The following is a 5,748-nucleotide window of genomic DNA, read 5'->3' as shown; positions in this document are numbered from 1 at the left end:
TAATTAAAAACCAAACAAATGAATGTTGTCAAAACAGAAGTGTGACCTTGAAAAGGCCGTGTGTGTGCGTGTGTGAGAGAGAGCAATACCAAGCTGTCATGCACTTTATTTATTTCTCATCTATTTATTTATTGCACTTCTCAACCACCCTTCATCCAAATAAACCCCAGGGCAATTTGCAAACAGATCAATAAAATGCAGATAAAAATATAAACTATCAATTCTGGTGCAGAATGTGGCAGCTAGGTTGTTTGTGGCAGCAAACTACCACCAGAATAAAGCAGCCAACTAGCAAAATTTGTACCAGTTACCAATCTGCTGCTGGTGTTGGTACTAACATAAAAATCCCTATATAGCTCAGGAGTATGTTACTTGAGAGACTGCCTTATCTTTTATACATGCAATAGTATGTATAGTATGTATAGTATGCTTCTCCTGCAAGTTCCAAAGGCCTCAGAAACCTGCTCTGCAGGAACTCAGATTACAGTTTTTAGTGTGGCTGCCCCTGTTCTGTGGAAGAGCATTCCTGTTGAGATACAATAGGGATCCACTATTTGCACTTTCTGGAAACAATTGAAGACATTTTTGTATCCACAGGCTTTCCCAGATGGATAAATTGGTGTTTACCACAAGGGCCCGCTTGTTAGGGTTTTAGTCTTCTTTTAAATGTATTAGTTGTTTTTGTGTTTTTAACTGCTTTTAATTATTTTGTATGCAAATCACTTTGAGGCAGAGGTTTAGAAAATGACTGATAAACCAGTGATCATAATGATAATAATGTATCAGCAATTGAAAACAGGGTAGAAATACAACAGCCTGCATAATACACCCCAATTTCTGAAATCTTGGAGAGTCTAATCAGCAACACCAAAAGCCTGGACGAAGAAGTGTGCTCTTATTTGGCACCAGAAGCCCACTGATGCAATAGCTAAGTTCATCTCTAGGTAAAGGTAAAGGGGACCCCTGACCGTTAAGTCCAGTTGCGGACGACTCTGGGGTTGCAGAGTGGGCAGTTCTGTGGCCTGGCTGCCACTAGAAAAGGCTCTGTTTCATGTTGCCATGCAGCAAACAATCCCTGCCCATGGGACAAAAGCCACTGCCGTGTGTCAAATAGACTGTTGGAATAAGAGCTGGGAGACAAGGGTTGAAATCCTAATTCAGTCATGAAGCTCACTGGGTGACCTTGGGCCAGTCTTGGGCTGGATTGTTGTGAGGATAAAAGGGCGAGAGGGGGCACCATATACTCCTTGAGCTCCTGGGGGGGGGGAAGTGGTATGACTGTAAGAACCTCAAGGCCCTGGTTGCCTGGAATAAGGGACCCAACAGCTGCTGGTGTCCCAGGATGTTAAGGGTTTTGTATGTCAGCATGAATACCTTAGTTTTTGCCCAGTAATGTTTCTCTTCACTAACAAACTTGGGGGCTAATGCAGACCACATAAAATAGGTGTGACATGATTGTGCACAGATGCTGTAAGATAGCACCCTACTATCTACAGTTTGCACAAGCTGAAGTTTCCAAACTGTCTCAAAGGGTAACTCCACATACAGTGTGTTACAGTAACCCAGACACAAGGTTACCAGAGCATGTAGAACTGTAGCTAGACTATATATATGGAAGTGGCTATAGCTGACAAACCAACCAGAGCTGGTAAAAGGCAACCCTAGCCACTGAAACCATTTGAGTGTGACCCCATATAGAACAGACCAATTATTAAATTCCCAGACATTAGAACCTCCCGCCAACAGTTCCTCCATCTTGTCAAGATTCAACTCATGTAGGGAAAAGAGTGACTCTCCATCTGATCTGGTAATGCCGACTTTGGTCTCTCCTATTATTGACACTGGAAATGATTGTAGTTGCTGGAGATTTGTTTATTTTGTTACATTTTTCTCCCATCCTCTGCATATATACTTCTTCCATCTGCATGTTATCCTCTCAACAACCTTGTGAACCAGGTCAGGCTGAGAGAGTGACTTGCCCAATCTCAACCAGTGAGTTTAAGGGAGAGTTGAAACAGGGTCTCCATGGTGCTTGTCTAACACTGTATAATGTTTAGAATTCAACTGCTATACTGCACTACACTGCATGGAAAGCATGTGCTCTGTCACTGCACTATGAGGTCCTTTCTTCTTTCCTGTCCTTTAGAATTATAGGGACAACAGACTAAGAGTTCATAATGTGCATAGGTCACAGAGTAGGACAAGAAACCTGGTCTGACACTGGATTTCAGGACCTTGGACAGCTGGTTGGTCCTACAGTCTGTACTTGGGTCTGGACACAGGAGATCCCACTCCTTTGAATATGTGTCTGGCTTGTTGAAAGAGACCATGTCACTTCCTTCCATAACCATGTTCTGGAGCAGGCAAAGTAGGCCATTGTTAGTGGGTCATCATCCCTAATTCAGTGAAAAGAGCAACACTGCACTGGACAAGGATGAGACAAAAAGGAGCAAACCCTTCTGCATTCTTCAGTTTTAATTAAAAGTGTCACAAAACACTTTCTCGACAGACTAATAACCTACACAGAGGCCAAGGGAAGAATGTGGCTTTGTTCCACCCACGCACCCATCCCCCAGTCACTAGAAGCCATGCCCATAATTTAATCACTGTGCTAATTAGGAGGTCATCTGTAGATCAACCCAATACCAGCTTTCCCCCAAGTTCAACAGGGTCAACATTTTACATTAAGTCATTTGTGATCAATAAAGCCCAATGGATTCTGCTTTCATAAATCAGTGCAATCAATCCAGGATATTGAGTCAAGATTGATTCATGGATTTGAGGCAAAAAAGGGGCAGTAACTTAGGGGTGAAGGGAGGTGTGGGGTTTGGGAGGCAATACAGTGTATGGCCCAAACTCATATTATTGTGGACTGATTAACACATGCTTACAATCACTTGGTTATCCAAACTTGAATTAAGAAAATTAGAAGAGCCTTGTTGGACCAGACCAAAGGCCTATCTTGTCCATCATTCTCCTCTCATAGTGAGCAACCAGATGCCTATGGGAAGCCTGTAAGCAAGTCATGATCACAACAATGGCCCAATCATGATATCCAGCAGCCATATCTTTTCTGATATGGAAAATAATACAGTACTTGTGACTAGTAGCTGAATGAGTGAACAACCTCCACTGAAAAACACGTAGTTTGGGGTGATATGGAGTGATGCTAAGATTATGACAAAGTCATTCTGCTAGGCAAACCCTCTGCTGATTTTGCAGTGATTGTGAGGAACATGCCTGAGTGAACCTATCCTAGGATTGAAAGGGATTTGCCCTGGAATCATAAACCCATTACACTTGAAGGAAGACCCACAGATTTCAGTGAAAGGTCTCTAAATTTCAGGCACACTGGTTGATTTGCAGGGTTGTTGCCCATGAGTCACACTGGGCTTTGCCTCTTGTGATAAAGACATTCTGAGGGAAATTGTGGGGGGTCACACTGGAAAGCAAAGTTTAAAAGACTGCAATAGAAGTGCTGTTCATTAACCTAACCACTCTTGATCCTTTTCTTTGTGGTTCCTACTCTGGCAAAACTTTCATATGCAAACAATTCAATAAGTTAAAAAAGAGTATAGACTTATTTTACCTCCTCCAGTTGGCAAAAACTCAATTCATAATGGTCATCCAGTTATCCTTTGGAACTAGTTAACACGTAAGCCATATTCAAGCATTCAGTACCTGTGGGTACCAAATGCATGTAGGAGCTGGTGGGAATGCATAGGCTAGTCCTCCACCCTCAACAATGCTATGTGTGCTGGCAACATGTACCAGCTGGTGCATGAATGGCTCAGTCTGTAGTCACTGCAGTGTAGATAGACTTCCCTCCACAGGGACAGGAACCTTAGTTGGCTAGTGTTGCTACCCTCTTGGAGGAAGCCCCATGTTGGTTGAAGTGTCTTTTATGTTTCTGGGAAGATGTTGCTGGCATGCATGTAGTTAGCAAAGGGGAAGGACTAGCGCAGAGTCTGTGAATGCCTGTATGTGACTTGGTATGTAGAGAACTTAATTTTTCATCAATGTATTACTCAGCATTTTGTGGCTCATTGTGAACAAGCTGAATCCACATGTTTGCCCTATGAAGTCAGGTGAAAGGATTGCCTCTGACCATGTGATCTTGCATACATCCCTCCACCATCTAGGGTGTGGCAGATTAGGTTCAAGGACAGGGCCTTTGCTGTGGAACTTGCTGCCCCAGGAGACTTGACTCATTTATTCCCTCTCTGCTATCTGGTGACATGCTAAAATGGCTCAGGATTGAAAAAGGAAGATGTGGCTTAGCCCATGGTAAGTGCAAGCATTGGCTTGCATGAGTGAAAACAGTCATCACAGATCATCAACCACCACTGACAGAGCATTCACAGCATCCGGCGTCACCTCAAGCATGACCCTCTTTAACAGAGGCAGCTCACTGGTCCTGCAAGAACTCATTGAGTGGAACAAATGCAGGCATGTGTGAATCACTTCTTCCCAAGAGCAAAATATAAGAGTTTATAAGAGTGACTGTTCTTGTGAATGCCTTTTGGATGATTGAGGGCTGCTACAAGAGACCATTTGGTTATGTGTGCCATATGTGCACATTTGATGTGCATGATGCACATTCCCTAATATAAATCTAGCTCAATCTTTGGTCATATATATATATATATATATATATATATATATATATATATATGAATATGATATCTTCCTGTCTGTTATCCTGTCCTTTTCTTGCATCCTTCTTGGGTAAGCCCAGGAGATCAAGGAAGAAGCAGCACAAGCTGGCGGGGTGACCTGCAGCTTAGAGGCAAAGAAATTAAGCTGTGAAAAGATAAACATTATTTCAAGTCGGATTTGAAGGATTAGTGCTTGTAATAAAGAGTATTAGGCCCATTCAGGGGCTTTTGCAAGGCAGCTTTCTTGGTTTCTCCTCCCCTTCCCTTTCCAGAAGAGATTCCAGGTACATCCCTGTATTCAATCGAGCTGCTCTTTCGGTTCCTACAAATCATTTAGCGAGGAGCTGGAAACCACTGCCGGTAGATGTAGGTCTCTCAGGACCAAGACCAGTGGTATCCACCAGGAAAAGATCGTTATTTCAGTGTACGTGATCCCTGATTGGCTGGGATCTTTCAATGGGAAATTTTTTAAAAAAGGAAAACATAGCCACCAAAGCAGGTCAAGAGGTACTAAAGTAACTTTGGACTGATGAATGCAGGAAGAGATAGTTTGGTGAAGGAGGTAGCTTTTTGTCATGGCTCGCTCTGTAGAACCACAACTGCACAATCCAAGGATTTGGTTTTGTAGGACAAAACAAACATAAATTCAAAGCAATTATTCTCTAGAAAGATTCAAATCATGCATACATATTTAAAGAACATTTGAAGGTATGTGAGAGGCTGAAGCAGAAATGGGGCTCAGCTGCATGACCCCACAATTCTCTCATGTGTTTTCTCAATGCCTTGGGGTTGTCTGAATTCCCCCCCCCCAACCAGGCTACTTTGTATAGTGTTGACTTGATCAATGCATTCATTAAAATAGTTCTTGTCCATTCTTGCCCAGATGTATTAAAGAGTACAACTTATATCTGGGCATTTTTGGTGGTGGATAACAAGTTCCTCAAAGTGCTGAGAGCACTGGCACTGCAAACATATTTATCCTGTCTAGCTAAGGCAGTGCCTGTGTTAAAGAACATCCTGCTTCTATTCTGCATGGTTTTGATTTGAATTGCTCATGCATCCAGTTTGCAGGTCTGCTCCTTTTTTTAAA

The sequence above is a fragment of the Podarcis erhardii genome, assembly GCF_964252035.2.
Source record: "Podarcis erhardii genome assembly, chromosome: 7".
Classification (NCBI taxonomy): Eukaryota; Metazoa; Chordata; class Lepidosauria; order Squamata; family Lacertidae; genus Podarcis; species Podarcis erhardii.
The sequence above is the reverse complement of the archived record's forward strand: the minus strand, read 5'-3'. Positions refer to the sequence as shown.